An 18,170-nucleotide genomic window follows, 5' to 3' on the forward strand; every position below is an offset into this window, starting at 1 on the left:
TATGAATTTCAACATCATTTTTTCTAGATCTGAAAGGAATTTGTTTGGTATTTTCATTGGTATCACATTGAATCTATAAATTGCTTTTGGTAGTATGGACATTTTGATATTGTTGATTCTTCAAATCCATGAATATTGAAGATTTTTCTATTTTTTTATTTCTTTCTTTAATGCTCTGTGATTCTCATAATAGAGATCTTTGACATCCCTGGTTAAATTTATTCCAAGTTATTTTTTTTAGCTATTGTTATGGGATTGATCTTAGAAGTTCTTTCTCAGCTGTGGCATTGTTTGTGTATACAAAGCCTGTTGATTTTTTTGTGTTGATTTTATACCCTGCTACTTAACTCTTCTCTGAGTTTCAATAGTCTCTTCATGAAGTCTTTTGGATCACCTGTACATAGAATCATGTCATCTGCAAATAGGGATAGTTTGACTTTCTCCTTCCTGATTTGTATCCCTTTGATTTCTTTTTCTTGCCTAATGGCTCTGGCTAAAACTTCCAGAACTATATTGAATGGCAATGGTGAGAGTGTGCATCCCTGTCTGGTACTGGATCTTAGTGGTAATGCTTCCAACTTTTCCCTGGCTGTGGGTTTTTCATAAATGGTAGAAATGTTCCTTCTGTACCCAGTTTTCTTAGAGTTTTCAACATGAAAGTGTGTTGTATTTTATCAAATGCTCTCTCTGCATCTATTGAGATAGTCCTATGGTTTTTGATCTTCAATTTTTTTAATGTGATGTATCACTTTGATTGATTTGCAAATGTTGAATCACCCCTGCATACCAGGGATAAATCTCACTTGGTCCAGGTAAATGATCTTTCTGATGTGTTGTTGGATTCAATAGACCAGAATTTTATTGAGTATTTTTGCGTCTGTGTTCATCAGGGAAATTGGTCTGTAGTTCTCTTTCTCTGTTACGTCTTTTGTGGGTTTAGAAATTAAGGTGATGCTGGTTTCATAGAAAGAATTTGAGAGGATTCCCTCCCTCTTAATTGTTTTGAATACCTTGAGAAGAATTGGAGTTGGTTTCTCTTTTAATGTCTGGTAGAATTTGGCAGTCCTGGGCTTTTCTTTGTTGGGAGGATCTTTATTACTGATTGAATTTCTGTCTTGTTTATGAGTCTGTTTAGGTTTTCTATGTCTTCATGGCTCAATTTAGTAGTTATATGTTTTCAGTAATCTATCCATTTATTCTGAGTTTCCCAGTTTGTTGGCATACAGCTCTTTGTAGTAATTTCTGATGGTGCTTTTTATTTTTGTGGATCTGTTGTTACAATTCCTTTTTAATCTCTAATTTTATTAATTTGAGTCTTATTCTCCTTTTTTTGGTTAGGTGGGCCAATGTTGTGTCAATTTTGTTTATTTTTTTAAAGAACCAGCTCTTCATTTTGCTGATCTTTTGTTTTTATGGTTTTTTAAATAAATATTTATTTATTAATTATTTATATGAGAGGTAGTTACAGACAGTGAGAGGGACAGAGAAAAAGGGCTTCCTTTCGAAGGTTCACTCCCCAGATGGCTGCAATGGCCAGAGCTGCACCATTCTGAAGATAGGAGCCAAAAGCCGGAGCTTCTGGGTCTGCCATGTGTGTGGAGGGGCCCCAGCACTTGGGCCATCTTCTACATTCTACAGCATACAGTATTCTATGGCTTTCCCAGGCCATAGCAGAGAGCTGGATTGAAAAAGGGGCTGCTGGGACTAGAACCAGTGCCCACATGGGATGCTGGCACCACAGGCAGAGGATTAACTTACTGCGCCACAGTTCTGGCCCCTGTTGTATTGGTATTTATTTTATTGATTTATTCTCTAATTTTAATTATTTCTTTTCTGCTACTGGTTTTGGGTTTGGTTTGCTGTTGTTTTTCTAGATCCTTGAGATGGATTGATAGTTCATTTATTTGGTGCCTTTCCAAATTCTTTATGTAGGCACCAATTGTTATAAACTTTCCTCTTAACACTGCTTTTGCTCTATTCCATAAGTTTTGAGTGTTGTCATTTTCATTTGTTTCCAGAAATTTTTTTATATGTCTCTTAATATCTTCTGTGACCCACTGTTCATTCAGGAACATGTTGTTCAATCTCCATGTGTTTGATATATTCTAGTTGTTGATTTCCACCTTCATTCCATTGTGGTCAGAGAAGATGCATGGTATGATTTTTTTTTTTGAATTTGCTGATACTTGCTTTATGGCCTAGCATGTGATCAATCCTAGAGAATATTCTATGCACTGGTGAGAAGAATGTATATTCTGCATCTGTAGGATGGAAAGTTCTGTAGATATCTCATAGGTCCATTTGGTCTAACTGTCAATTAACTCTGCTCTTGCTGATTATCTGTATCATTGATCTGCTCATTGCTGAAAGTAGGGTATTGAAGTCCCCATTACTATTGTACTTGAGTCTATGTCTCCCTTTGGATCCATTAACATTCTTTTAAATAACCAAGATCCCTGTCATTAGGTGCATATACGTTTATAATAGTCACTTCTTCCTGTTGAATTGATCCCTTAATTATTACATAAAGCCCTTTTTTGTCTATTTTAACATTTTTTGTGTTAAAGTCTATTTTGTCTAATATTAGGGTGTCTATACCAGCTCTTTTTTTGGTTTCTGTTAGCATGGAATACCTTTTTCCATTATTTGACCTTCAGTCTATGAGTATCTTTCTTGGTGAGATATGTTTCTTGTAGGCAGCAAATAGATGGTTTTTGTTTTTTAATCTGTTCAGCTGGTCTGTGTCTTTTGACTGTAGAGTTGAGATCATTTACATTCAAGATGACTATTGATAAGTAACAACTGTGCTCTGCCATTTTTCCATAATTATTCCTATTTTTTACTTTGGATTTCCTTTTTAATTTTACTGGGGTATCTTCTGCCTTTACCTTTTTTCATAGTGATGACCATGTTTCTGTGTTTCTGCGTATAGCACATCCTTAATAATTTTTTTGAGGCTGGATAGGTAGTGACAAATTCTTTCAATTTCTCTTTGTTATGGTTAAAATCTTTTCTGGTCATGTCTATTAGGAATTCTATGTGCTTCCTACGCATGGATGTACTTTTGTTTCTCCAAATTAGGGATGTTTGCTGTTATTATTTCACTAATATGGCCTGCTTATTTTTTCTCTCTTCCCATGCCTTCAGGAACTTGTAAGACCTGTATGTTGAGTTGTTTGATAGTATCCAGTAGATCTCTAACTCTGTTTTTAGTTTTCTAATTTCTTCTTCTTGTTTTTGATCTGACTGTAAAATTTCCAGAGATGTGTCTTCTAGCTCAACTATTCTTTCTTCTGCCTCACCAACTCTATTGATGAGATTTTCCACAGCATTTTTGATATTTGGTCTATTGAATTCTTCATTCCTAGTATTTCATTTTGATTTCTCTTTAATATCTCAATTTCATGGTAAAATTTTCATTCATATCATATATACTTTTCCTTAGTTCATGCATTTGCTTCTGATTGCTTCTGATTAGTCCAATGATTAGTTTCTTGAATTCTATTTTTGCATTTCCTCAATCTCTTTCTCTTTACATACTGATGTTGCAATGTTGTAGTGTTCCTTTGCGGGGCTCATTGTGTCTTCCTTATTCTTGTTTTTTGAATCATTGCCTTTATTTTTTGGCATTGTAGAAATTTTTTCCTTTGTTTAGATATGTGATTTGCAGGTCGGCAAAGTACCTGTCCACTGCAGCCCAGCTCGCTTCACAATGTGCTGGGTGTCTTGAAGAGTAGGGGCAACTCCCTTCCTGTTGCTGGGCAACCGGCATGGGGCAGCCAGCCTAAGGGAGGCTGCCCCCTGCCTGTGTCCAAAAATGGCATCAGCTTTACTTCTACTGGCTGCAGGTCTCCACTGTAACATGGAGGTGGAGAGGGAGAAAGACCACCACCTTTCTCAACCCCCACCCCCGAATCTGGATTGATGGCCTGCTGTTGTGGGGATTGACATGGGATTTCAAAAGCAATTCACTAAACTCTCCCTTCATTCCATCAGCAGCAGAATGGCCCATGTATCCCCTCTCCTCTGGCTTGCTAGGGCAGATGTCCTTTTTTCTGGATCCAAGCTGCTGGGTCTTCCGTTGGGTTTTTGCTCTCACAGCATGACTCTGGACTAATTGCACTGTTCTGGGAGGGTCTCCCATGGCAGCTCTCCTGCAGCTTTATCCTGAGAGTGTATTCTCTCTCCTTTTTAAAATATTAGTTTTGCCTCACGTAAATCAGACCATCCTGTTTCTATTCCACCATCTTGGAACTGATCCTCTGAAAATTTGTATTAACATCTTGCTCTAACCAAGTCAGTATAGTATAACAATATTTCTTTAAATGGAAATATAGTTTCTTAAGGAAAAGGTGCCTTTTAAATTTTCAGAGACAAAGTACTGGTGGTTTGAAAGTTTTATGATGAGTTATTTATAAATACCTATTTGTTTTTCATATCACTAAATAATTTTCATTTATGATAGAATAATGCTCATTCCTGTTTCCAATATGGCTAAAGAAGTCCATGTTCCAGAACATGGGAACAAACATGACTGTCAATATTTGTTACGTAGCAAATGTTTTGCTATGTTTCTTATATGGCAAGTGGAATTAGGGTTGCTAATCAATTCATCTTAAAATAGTGATATTATTATAGATTTTCTATTTGGGCTCAATGGGTCCTTAATAGTGGGATGAGCAAGACATGAGTAAAGTTTCCTCTTGTTTTAATCCATTCTAGTAGATGTAACATTGCACTTTGAAGAAAAAAATGATTAGTACTTGGCCAGCTAATAAATGTTTTATGTGCATTATGTTATTTATTCCTTAAAACAATCATCTGAAGGAGGAAATACTTGTAGCCTCATTTCATCCATGCTACAGAGTCAGGTTAATAACTTGCCTGAGGAAGCATAGCAATTGGCTCAGCTACATTCAACCCAGGCATCCTGGGTCTATCCATAATATGTGATCATTGTATTACATGGTCTCCTTGAGAAACAGTTACCTAAATACAGAACTTGGGGATAAATCACATAATTTATTCTATGGTAATTAGTAATTTGGATCAACAAAAACAATAACAGCAAATCCCTTCTGCAATTGCCTTGTGTTAATCAGCAATTTTGCTTGAAGGAGGTAAGATCAGAGAGGTAGCAAGACAATGTAAGAATATAATTTAGAAAGTTTTTTTTTGCCATTCCAAACTATCATGCTTATTCTTTAATATTGATATTTTGTATAATTAATATTTTTGTTAATGTCTGTCACAAATATTTTTCTACAGCTTGTTTTATGACATCATTATAATTGCATTTCATCAATGTAATAGACCTAAAATGCTTGCAAGTTTGAGAAATGCCCATATGTCCATACCTCTAAAGTGCTTTATAAACTGTAAAATGCTATGTAAATGTATAGCATATTTTTAAAATTAGAAACCTTTTTACACAATATTCAAATGTAACCATATAGCTAATTAATGCTAAAACTAAACAAAATCTTAGATGTAATTTTCTTATCTTTGTTTCAGTCTTCTACATTCTTTTGTTAGTAGAATTAAATTATAACTAAAAATAGAGGCATTTGTTAGCACCTGGTACCATTGTTTAAAAATAAAGATATTTTCTCCATAGTGGAAAACCTTTCCTATACTAATATACAATTGAATTTGCATATTTATTTAAAAGAATGTGCACAGCTTTTTTATAATTAAAGATAAGATTAAGCTGTGTGTTGAAATTTCCTCCAACAACAACTTGAAACATTTTTATGTTAATGTTACTGAAAACAGGGTGCAAGTAATGGGTAATTATTTTCTGCTGACATTTTTTCCCATTAGATTGAATGTGCATTTTGGGACTGAGCTGTCAGTTTTGATTTCAGCCTAGTTTTCATGTAGAGTTGGTGCATTGAAATTATTTTCCCATTATTGTTTAATAGGTGCCTTTTCTTATATGAGTAGAAGTAATTTTAGGCCATCCTGTCAATCATTTCCTATATCTTGGATGTACATATGAGAAATATATAGAGACTTGAGCCATCTGTTTTAGTCTTATTTATATTTAGTCTTATTTATATTAATAAAAACCCTGATTTGACACCCTTTATTGGAATTAACTATGATTTAATTTAGGTTTAATGAAAACTTGTATAGTAATAATATCATGATCAAAAAGTCATTTTATTTGTTTATACAAATGAATGTGTTCATTTATTTTTAATGCCATGGTCCTAAATACTGCGTTGATTGAATGATATTTATCTAAGTAGTTCAGAACATAATGCAATTTGATCCTTTCTTAGCTTTCTAAAAAATACAAGGTTTTGGCTCACATGAAGGAATTTTGATTAATATGATTATTAATTCATAAGGTGAACATTTTCTACTTCAGTTTTATACACTGATAATTTAGTAACACTGTTTTCCATTCATTATTCATTCATTAAACATTTATTTTGTCCTTACTGTATATAATCACCCTGTGAGGTGGAAAGAGTGGTACTGAGATACATAGCACAGGGTCTCTGAGTTCTAGGTGCCAACAGTTGAACAGTCTGTTTAGGTATGTCTGGGACATATTTGATATATTTTGGAAATGGATGAGTAATTTTGACTAGGGGTATGTCTTATGGACCTGGTGATTTAGAGGACTTAAATTGGCCATAGTGTATGGGAGATAAAGTTTAAAGGATTACAGGATATGGCAACTGGTACTGGGATATTACAGAAGTACTGAGGATAAATTAGCATTTTGATGGATAAACAAAATGGAAACAGATGCAGTTGAAAAGGATAGTCTACGCATCCTGGTGGCTGGCTAGCCAATGTGGAAGATTCATGTATTAGTGAGTAGATGAGTTACTTTAATAACATAGTCATATTGGGGAGAAGTGCTGGGTTGGCATGAAAGTGGTAGATATTTTGAGCCTCTTGAATTTAGGATTTGGAGAGATTTTTAGTAAGAATATGAGTACACATGTTGATTGTGGAAAGAGGACACGGGAAGATATACAATTTCTGGAATCCATTTTATTGAAGAAGTTGAAATTCAGTAGCTGTTAGAGTTGATAGGATTCAATAGGGTGGTTGCTTTCAAACATTATTGACTTTGACCTATATGGTAAGAAATATATTTTGCATCATGACACAGTGCATATATGCATATAAATATGACTTTTCACAATGTATATACAAAATACAGATACATATAATTTTCGTGTAGGCTTATATTTCCCCCTAAATTTTACCCTTAATACATATAATGCACTGTGATAATTTTACATTCCACTTAAAAATATTCTTAAGTTAAAAAGTCATTCTGGTCATGACCTAGTTAGTTTGTTTCACAATCTACTAACCAGTCATGACCCACAGTTGACAATCACCATGGTGGGGTTTCAGTTCTGTGAATTCCTCTTGTCATTGTGCCTCTGCACTCTGTGGGGAAAGCGGGTTTTGAGCAGACTGGTGTGGAATACAGTGTCAGATCCTCTACCCACTGCTCCCCATCCACCTGAAATTAAAACGTTATTGTAAAATTTTTTTTAACTTTTATTTAATGAATATAAATTTCCAAAGTACAGCTTATGGATTACAATGGCTTCCCCCCCATAACGTCCCTCCCACCCGCAACCCTCCCCTCTCCCACTCCCTCTCCCCTTCCATTCACATCAAGATTCATTTTCGATTCTCTTTATCTACAGAAGATCAGTTTAGCATACATTAAGTAAAGATTTCAACAGTTTGCTCCCACAGAGAAACATAAAGTGAAAAATAATAGATGATTTTTTAAATAATGATAAAATCAGATCAGACCTATTGTCATGTTTAATCCCAGTGAGAGTCAAGTCGGGAATTGATAATTTCTTCTTCTTCTTTTTTTTTTTTAACAGAAGATCAGTTTAGTATACATTAAGTAAAGATTTAAACAGTTTGCACCCCCATAGAATCACAAAGTGAAATATGCTGTTTGAGTACTCGTTATAGCATTAAATCTCAATGTACAGCACACTAAGGACAGAGATCCTACATGAGGAGTAAGTGCACAGTGACTCCTGTTGTTGACTTTACAAATTGACACTCCTGTTTATGGCATCAGTAATCTTCCTATGCTCCAGTCATGAATTTCCAAAGCTATGGAAGCCGTCTGAGTTCTCCGACTCTTATCTTGTTTAGACAAGGTCATAGTCAAAGTGGAGGTTCTCTCCTCCCTTCAGAGAAAGGTACCTCCTTCTTTGAAGACCTGTTCTTTCCACTGGGATCTCACTCACAGAGATCTTTCATTTCATTTTTTTTTTTTTTTACCAGAGTGTCTTGGCTTTCCATGCCTGAAATACTCTCATGGGCTTTTCAGCCAGATCCGAATGCCTTTAGGGCTGATTCTGAGGCCAGAGTGCTGTTTAGGACATCCGCCATTCTATGAGTCTGCTGAGTATCTCGCTTCCCATGTTGGATCACTCTCCCCTTTATTTATTCTATCGGTTAGTATTAGCAGATACTAGACTTGTTTATGTGCTCCCTTTGACTCTTAGTCCTTTCATTATGATCAATTGTGAACTGAAATTGATCACTTGGACTAGTGAGATGGCATAGGTACATGCCACCTCGATGGGATTGAATTGGAGTCCCCTGGTATGTTTCTAACTCTACCATTTGGGGCAAGTCAGCCTGAGCATGTCCCAAATTGTACATCTCTTCCCTCTCTTATTCCCACTCTTACGTTTAACAGGGATCACATTTCAGTTAAATTTCAACACTTAAGAATAACTGTGTATTAATTACAGAATTAAACCAGTCATATTAAGTAGAACAGACAAAAAAAACTCCTAAGAGGGATAATGTATTAAGTTGTTCATTAACAGTCAGGGCTATGCTGATCAAGTCACCATTTCTCACAGTGTCCATTTCACTTCAAGAGGTTTCCTTTTTGGTGTTCAGTCAGTTGTCACCAATCAGGGAGAACATATGGTATTTGTCCCTTTGGGACTGGCTTATTTCACTCAGCATGATGTGTTCCAGATTCTTCCATTTTGTTGCAAATGACTGGATTTTGTTGTTTCTTACTGCGGTATAGTATTCTAAAGAGTACATATCCCATAATTTCTTTATCCAGTCTACTGTTGATGGGCATTTGGGTTGGTTCCAGGTCTTGGCTATTGTGAATTGTGTTGCAATAAACATAGGGTGCAGACCGCTTTTTTGTTTGCCAATTTTAATTCCTTTGGGTAAATTCCAAGGAGTGGGATGGCTGGGTCAAACGGTAGGGTTATCTTCAGGTTTCTGAGGAATCTCCAGACTGACTTCCATAGTGGCTTGACCAGTTTGCATTCCCACCAACAGTGGGTTAGTGTCCCTTTTTCCCCACATCCTCGCCAGCATCTGTTGTTGGTTTCTGAATGTGAGCCATTCTAACCGGGGTGAGGTGAAACCTCATTGTGGTTTTGATTTGCATTTCCCTGATTGCAAGTGACCTTGAACATTTTTTCATGTGCCTGTTGGCCTTTTGGATTTCCTCTTTTGAAAAATGTCTATTGAGGTCCTTGGCCCATCTCTTAAGTGGGTTGTTGGTTTTGTTTTTGTGGAGTTTCTTGATCTCTTTGTAGATTCTGGTTATTAACCCTTTATCTGTTGCATAGTTTGCAAATACTTTTTCCCATTCTGTCGGTTGTCTCTTCACTCTCCTGACTGTTTCTTTTGCAGTACAGAAACTTCTCAATTTGATGCAATCCCAATAGTTAATTTTGGCTTTGACTGCCTGTGCCTCCCGGGTCTTTTCCAGAAACTCTTTGCCTGTGCCAATATCTTGAAGGGTTTCTCCAATGTTCTCTAGTAACTTGATGGTGTCAGGTCGTAGATTTAGGTCTTTAATCCACGTTGAGTGGATTTTTGTGTAAGGTGTAAGGTAGGGGTCTTGCTTCATGCTTCTGCACGTGGAAATCCAGTTTTCCCAGTACCATTTATTGAATAGACTGTCCTTGCTCCAGGAATTGGTTTTAGATCCTTGATCAAATATAAGTTGGCTATAGATGTTTGGGTTGATTTCTGGTGTTTCAATTCTGTTCCATTGGTCTATCCATCTGTTTCTGTACCAGTACCATGCTGTTTTGATTACAACTGCCCTGTAGTATGTCCTGAAATCTGGTATTGTGATGCCTCCGGCTTTGTTTTTGTTGTACAAGATTGCTTTAGCTATTCGAGGTCTCTTGTGCCTCCATATGAATTTCAGCACCATTTTTTCCAGATCTGAGAAGAATGTCTTCGGTATCTTGATTGGGATTGCATTGAATCTATAAATTGCATTTGGGAGAATGGACATTTTGATGATGTTGATTCTTCCAATCCATGAGCATGGAAGATTTTTCCATTTTTTGGTATCCTCTTCTATTTCTTTCTTCAAGATTTTGTAATTCTCATCGTAGAGATCTTTAACGTCCTTGGTTAAGTTTATTCCAAGGTATTTGATTGTTTTTGTAGCTATTGTGAATGGGATTGATCTTAGCAGTTCTTCCTCAGCCATGGCATTGTCTGTGTATACAAAGGCTGTTGATTTTTGTGCATTGATTTTATATCCTGCCACTTTGCCAAACTCCTCTCTGAGTTCCAATAGTCTCTTAGTAGAGTTCTTTGGATCCCCTAAGTAAAGAATCATATCGTTTGCAAAGAGGGATAGTTTGACTTCTTCCTTCTCAATTTGTATTCCTTTAATTTCTTTTTCTTGTCTGATGGCTCTGGCTAAAACTTCCAGAACTATGTTAAATAGCAGTGGTGAGAGTGGGCATCCATGTCTGGTACCAGATCTTGTGGAAATGCTTCCAACTTTTCCCCATTCAATAGGATGCTGGCTGTGGGCTTTTCATAAATTGCTTTGATTATATTGAGGAATGTTCCTTCTATACCCAATTTGCTTAGAGTTTTCATCATGAAAGGGTGTTGAATCTTATCGAATGCTTTCTCTGCATCTATTGAGATAATCATATAGTTTTTCTTCTGCAGTTTGTTAATGTGGTGAAACATTGATTGATTTGTGAATGTTGAACCATCCCTGCATACCAGGGATAAATCCCACTTGGTCTGGGTGGATGATTTTCCTGATGTGTTGTTATATTCTATTGGTGAGGATTTTATTGAGGATTTTTGCGTCATCAGGGAAATGTTCATAAGGGATATTGGTCTATAATTTTCTTTCAGTGCTGCATCTTTCTCTGGCTTAGGGATTAAGGTGATGCTGGCTTCATAGAAAGAAGCCAGATGGGAGGATTCCCTCTTTTTTGATTGTTCTGAATAGTTTGAGAAGAAATGGAATCAGTTCTTCTTTAAATGTCTGGTAGAATTCAGCAGTGAATCCATCTGGTCCTGGGCTTTTCTTTGTTGGGAGGGCCTTTATTACGGTTTCAATTTCTGTTTCAGTTATGGGTCTATTTAGGTTTTCTATGTCTTCATGGTTCAATTTAGGTAGATTGCATGTGTCCAGGAATCTATCCATTTCTGATAGGTTTCCCTGTTTGCTGGCATACAAGTCCTTGTAGTAATTTCTGATGATTCTTTTCATTTCTGTGGTGTCTATTGTTACGTTTACTTTTTCATCTTTGATTTTATTGATTTGGGTCTTTTCTTTTTTTAGTTAGTTGGGCCAATGGGGTGTCAATTTTGTTTATTTTTTCAAAAAAACAGCTTTTGCTTGGCTGATTTTTTGTAATTTTTTTTTGGATTCACTCCTGTTAATTTCTTCTCTGATTTTAATTATTTCTCTTCTCCTACTAGATTTGGTTCTGGTTTGCTGCAGCATTTCTAGGTCCTTGAGATGTGCTGAAAGCTCATTTATTTGGTGCCTTTCCAATTTCTTGATGTAGGCTCCTATTGCTATAAACTTGCCTCTCAATACTGCTTTTGCTGTATCCCATAAGTTTTGATATGTTGTGTTGTTATCCTCATTTACTTCCAGAAAGTTTTTGATTTCTCTTTTGATTTCTTGAATGACCCAGTGTTCATTCAGGAGCATGTTGTTCAGTCTCCATGTGTTTGCATACTTTCTGGGGTTTCCTGAGTTGCTAATTTCCAGCTTCATGCCGCTGTGGTCTGAGAAGCTGCATGGTATGATTCTAATTCTTTTAAATTTGCTGAGACTTGCATTATGGCCTAGTATGTGATCAATCCTAGAGAAGGTTCCATGCACTGCTGAGAAGAATGTGAAGTCTTTAGGTGTAGGATTGAAAGTTCTGTATATATCTGTTAGATCCATTTGGGCAATAGTGTCGATTAAATCTGCTGTTTCCTTGTTGATCTTCTGTCTGGATGATCTATCAATTTCTGAGAGTGGAGTATTGAAGTCCCCCAGTACTATTGTATTGGAATCTAAGTCTCCCTTTAAGTCCCTTAACATATCTTTTAAATAGACAGGTGCCCTGTAATTAGGTGCATATACATTTATAATAGTTACATCTTCCTGTTGAATTGAACCCTTAATCATTATATAGTGTCCCTCTTTGTCTCTCTTAACAGTTTTTGTATTAAAGTTTATTTTGTCTGATATTAATATGGCTACACCTGCTTTTTTTTTGGTTTCTGTTGGCATGGAATATCTTTTTCCAACCTTTCACTTTCAGTCTGCATGCATCTTTGTTAGAGAGATGTGTTTCTTGTAGGCAACAAATAGTTGGGTGTTGTTCCTTAAGCCAGTCAGCCAGTCTGTGTCTTTTAAGCGGACAGTTCAGGCCATTAACATTCAATGTGACTATTGAACATAGTGACTTTGCCCTGCCATTTTCCTGGAGATATTTTCTAGTATATGCTTTGAGCTTCCCATGCTCTTTTACTGGTAGGTTTTCTTCCTTTACCTTCTTTCATATTGATGGCCGTGTTTCTGTGTTTCTGAGTGTAGCACATCTTTGAGTATCTTTTGCAGGGCCGGACGAGTGGCCACAAAGTCTTTCAATTTCTGTTTGCTATGAAAGGTCTTTATTTCACCTTCATTCACAAATGAGAGCTTAGCAGGATATAATATTCTGGGCTGGCAATTTTTCTCTCTTAGCACCTGTGCTATGTCTCGCCATTCCCTCCTGGCTTGTAGTGTTTCTGATGAGAAGTCTGCTGTGTTCTGATTGGAGATCCTCTGAGAGTAATCTGACGTTTCTCTCTTGCACATTTTAGGATCTTTTCTTTATGTTTCACTGTGGAGAGTTTAATTACAACGTGTCGTGGTGAGGATCTCTTTTGGTCATGTTTATTGGGGGTTCTATGAGCTTCCTGTACTAGGATGTCTCTGTCCTTCTCCAGACCCGGAAAGTTCTCTGCTAGTATCTCACTAAAAAGGCCTTCTAATCCTTTCTCTCTCTCCATGCCTTCGGGAACTCCTAGAACCCGAATGTTGGTTTTTTTAATAGTATCCTGTAGATTCCCAACAATATTTTTTAGATTTCTAATTTCCTCTTCTTTTCTTTGGTTTGACTGTATCCTTTCCTGTTCTCTGTCTTCTAAGTCCGATATTCTCTCTTCTGCTTCACCCATTCTGTTTTTAAGGTTCTCTAATGTGTTTGTCATTTGATCTATTGAGCTCTTCATTTCATTTTGATTTCTCTTCACTATCACACTTTCCTGTTCTACTAGTTTCTGCGTTTCATTTTGATTCTTCCTTAAAATTTCATTTTCACGAGAGAGATTTTCAATCCTGTCCAATAAGGATTTCTGTAGTTCAAGGATTTGCTTTTGAAAACTTCTAAATGGTCTTATAAATTTTTTGAAATCCATATCTTGCATTTCTTCTATCTCATCATCTTCATAATCTTGGCTTGAGGTGTTTTGTTTATTTGGAGGCATCATAATGTCATCATTGATCTTGTTCCCTCGATTTCTGTGTTTATTGCTTGGCATGGTTAATTCTGTTTCCCTCACTGTGAGGTTTTTTTTTTTTTTATTATTATACTATGTCCATGTTAAGTGGACTGCCTGCTGTTGGAGGAGCCTTGGAGGCTTGAGATGGGTGTGGCCTAAGAGTTCTGCTTGGGTCTTCAGGGTTACAGGTGTGCAAAGGTGACACCCTCAGGTTATGCGTGGTAAATCTCTCTTTATTTATTTATTTATTCATTTATTTATTTTATTTTATTTTATTTTTTGTTCAGGAGGTAAGTAATACTGCAAGGCTGAGCAGAATGGATGGTATTTAGCTTCCGCTGGCTTCTACCCAAAGAGTCTGTGCAGGCTTGGTTTCTCCTGTGGATTCCCACTGGGTTGCCTAGGCTACTGAATTGTAGCCTTAACTCTCCCCTTTTATTATGTGTATCCCAGCTCTTTGTCTCTTGCTAGCCTTTGCAAGGTTGGTGGAGAGTGGAACTCCTCTGTACCAGTATGCCCCCACCTATTTATTTATTTATTTATTTATTTTTCCTTTTCTCCTGTAGTCAGTCTGTTGGACTTTCCCGCTTCAAAACCCGTGTCCCTCTAAAATTCTGTCTGCCGTTTCCCCGCCAGTGTCTCCGGTTACTGAGCTCACCTCTGCTTCCAGCGCCGATGTGTGGACTCTGTGGACTCGGAGCCCTGGACGTCCCTCCTCCTATTGTAAAAATTTTTTAAAAAGGAAAAAAAGGAAGGCAGAAGGAGAGGAGCAGGGTAAGTATCATTTTATTCTTGGGATTGTATCTATAAACTACATGAAATATTTTCTCTTTGTATTAATAAAAATTAAAAAAATCAACAGCATTTGATTATGGATAAGTCTTTTGACTCTTTAAAAAAGATTATTTATTTGAAAGGCAGAGTTACAGAGAGGTGGAGGCAGAGAGAGAGAGAGGTTTTCTATCTGCTGGTTCACTCCCCAGATGGCTGCAATGTCCAGAGCTTCGCCGATCTGGAGCCAGGAGCTTCCTCTGGGTCTCCCAAGAGTGTGCAGGGGGCCAAGGACTTGAGCCATCCTCTGCTGCTTTCACAGACCATGGCGAGAGCTCAATCAGAAGTGGAGCAGCCGGGACTTGAACTGGCACCCATATGGGATTCTTACACTACAAGCAGTGGCTTTATCTACTATGCCACAGTGCTGACTCCTTAAGTCTTAATTCTTAGAAATCTAGGGTGTTTTCCAGTTTTATCCATTTTGTTGCAAATGACAGGACTTCACTTTGTGTGTGTGTGTGTGTGTGTGTGTGGAGTGTGGCTCTATTTTATCCACGTTAAAATAAAAGGCAAAGAAAGAAGAAAGGTAGAAGATAAATGGATAAGAAAGGGGTAAAGGAAAATTTACTCTGGTGTTATGCCTCCAACTTTCTTCGTATGTGTGATGTCAGATTCTTAGCAATAAAATTCTTTTAAGATCATTAGAGGATTGGGCTGTGATGTGTACAGTTATCGTTCAGTATATGTGTGTATGTTTTTGCACTTGTATGTGCATTTATATGTATGTACTTTATAAATCACTTTGCTTTATGCAAATAGTTTCATTTCTCTTTCAATTTATATCAGCTCTCTGAAATACCTGCCTCAGGCTATGCTATCTACTGCCCCTCCATGTTGAAATTAAGTATTCTTTTCCCAGACACTCTGCTAATTCAGAAAAAGATTTACATACTTGGTATATAAATATCTTCTTTATCCCATTAATTCAGTTATATCAGTCTTCCCATAGATGATGCATTTACATACCTCAACATCTACTCAAGATTGTTTATCAGGTACTTTGGTCCTACCCAATGTCAGCCATTATTACATGTGTTCTCTCTTGCCAAATCCCTACAGTCCTTTCTTCACGCTCATTTTAGTTGATAAAGTAGGATATTATTTAGGCTATATAAAAGAAGCTAATGGTAGACAGCATCAGTGTATTTCCTCACCTTATTTTCCAGCCCACCTGCGTTTTTGCTCATGTACTCTGTCTTCTTCCTGGTACAGGGGGTGGACTGTTACCTGCTATTATCTAAGCCTTATCTGGTGCACAGGATCTGAATTCTCATAAATACAGGGCACCGCTGCTATGATCATACTTGCTCAACATAAACTCTACTAGATTATTTATATCAGCATATAAACACTGAAATACTTTCCATCTTAAATCCCACTTCCTTAAACAGTGATCAATAATGCTACTTTTACTTCTTAATCTCCTATTCTTGGCTGGCACCGCAGCTCACTTGGCGATTTCTCTGCCTGCGGCACCAGCACCCTGGGTTCTAGTCCCGGTTGGGGCGCTGGATTCTGTCCTGGTTGCTCCTCTCCCATTCCATCTCTCTGCTGTGGCCCCGGAAAGCAGTGGAGGATGGCCCAAGTGCTTGGGTCTCTGCACCCACATGGGAGACCAGGAGGAAGCACCTAGCTCCTGGCTTTGGATCGGTGCAGCGTGCCGGCCCTGGTGGCCATATGGGGAGTGAACCAATGGAAGGAAGACTTTTCTCTCTGTCTCTCTCTCTCTCTCTCACTGTCTAACTCTGCCTGTCAAAAAAAAAATCTCTTATTCTCTCTTTAATTCACTTCAATCAGCCTTTTGTTCCTACTATTTCACTGAAAGTATCTTGGCAATATTATTAACTTCTATATATTAAAACCTAATGGTCATTTCTGAGTTTTCTTCTTCATCAAAGTCTAACAGACTTTCTTTCTTTTTTTTAACTTTTATTTAATGAATATAAATTTCCAAAGTACAGCTTATGGATTACAATGGCTTCCCCCCTATAATGTACCTCCCACCTGCAACCCTCCCCTTTCCCACTCCCTCTCCCCTTCCATTCACATCAAGATTAATTTTTGATTCTCTTTATCTACAGAAGATCAGTTTAGCATACATTAAGTAAAGATTTCAACAGTTTGCTCCCACACAGAAACATAAAATGAAAAATAATAGATGATTTTTTAAATGATGATGAAATCAGATCAGACCTATTGTCATGTTTAATCCCAGTGAGAGTCAAGTTGGGAATTGATAATTTCTTTTTTTTTTTTTAACAGAAGATCAGTTTAGTATACATTAAGTAAAGATTTAAACAGTTTGCACCCCCATAGAATCACAAAGTGAAATATGATGTTTGAGTACTCGTTATAGCATTAAATCTCAATGTACAGCACACTAAGGACAGAGATCCTACATGAGGAGTAAGTGCACAGTGACTCCTGTTGTTGACTTTACAAATTGACACTCCTGTTTATGGCATCAGTAATCTTCCTATGCTCCAGTCATGAATTTCCAAAGCTATGGAAGCCGTCTGAGTTCTCCGACTCTTATCTTGTTTAGACAAGGTCATAGTCAAAAGTGGAGGTTCTCTCCTCCCTTCAGAGAAAGGTACCTCCTTCTTTGAAGACCTGTTATCAAGATTCATTTTCAATTCTCTTTATATACAGAAGATCAGTTTAGCATACATTAAGTAAAGATTTCAACAGTTTGCTCCCACAAAGAAACATAAAGTGAAAAATACTGTTTTAGTACTAGTTATAGCATTAAATCTCAATGTACAGCACACTAAGGACAAAGATCCTACATGAGGAGTAAGTGCACAGTGACTCCTGTTGTTGACTTAACAAATTGACACTCTTGTTTATGGCATCAGTAATCACCCTCGGCTCTTGTCATGAGCTGCCAAGGCTATGGAAGCCCTCTGAGTTTACTGACTCTGATCATACTTAGACAAGGCCATGGTCAAAGTGGAAGTTCTCTCCTCCCTTCAGAGAAAGGTACCTCCTTCTTTGATGACCCATTCTTTCCACTGGGATCTCACTCACAGAGATCTTTCATTTAGGTTTTTTTTTTTTTTCCCCCAGAGTGTTTTGGCTTTCCATGCCTGAAATACACTCATGGGCATTTCAGCCGAATCCGCATGCCTTAAGGGCTGATTATGAGGCCAGAGTGCTCTTTAGGACATCTGCCATTCTATGGGTCTGCTGTGTATCTCACTTCCCATGTTGGATCATTCTCTCCCTTTTTTATTATATCAGATAGTATTTGCAGACACTATTCTTGTTTATGTGATCCCTTTGGTTCTTAGTCCTATCATTATGATCAATTGTGAACAGAAATTGATCACTGGGACTAGTGAGATGGCATTGGTACATGCCACCTCGATGGGATTGAATTGGAATCCCCTGGTATGTTTCTAACTCTACCGTTTGAGGCAAGTCAGCCTGAGCATGTCCCAAATTGCACATCTCTTCCCTCTCTTATTCCCACTCTTATATTTAACAGGGATCACTTTTCAGTTAAGTTTCAGCACTTAAGA

General features: G+C 37.3%; 1 long non-coding RNA gene across 7 annotated transcripts in view; it reads left to right on the forward strand.

Moving 5' to 3' along the window:
• Positions 1-18,170, forward strand: part of LOC103347702 (uncharacterized) — a 465,331-nt gene that overhangs the window by 146,578 nt on the left and 300,583 nt on the right. For 6 of the 7 annotated variants that reach the window (XR_016230483.1, XR_016230485.1, XR_016230488.1 and 3 more), the window contains one exon: positions 14,449-14,586. The exons of the other annotated variant lie outside the window; for it this stretch is intronic. This is a non-coding gene — a long non-coding RNA (uncharacterized LOC103347702). The remainder of the gene's footprint in view (positions 1-14,448; positions 14,587-18,170) is intronic. 7 annotated transcript variants of the gene reach the window in all.

This window comes from Oryctolagus cuniculus, chromosome 2 (assembly GCF_051225735.1).
Source record: "Oryctolagus cuniculus isolate XC-2025 breed Fujian yellow rabbit chromosome 2, ASM5122573v1, whole genome shotgun sequence".
Classification (NCBI taxonomy): Eukaryota; Metazoa; Chordata; class Mammalia; order Lagomorpha; family Leporidae; genus Oryctolagus; species Oryctolagus cuniculus.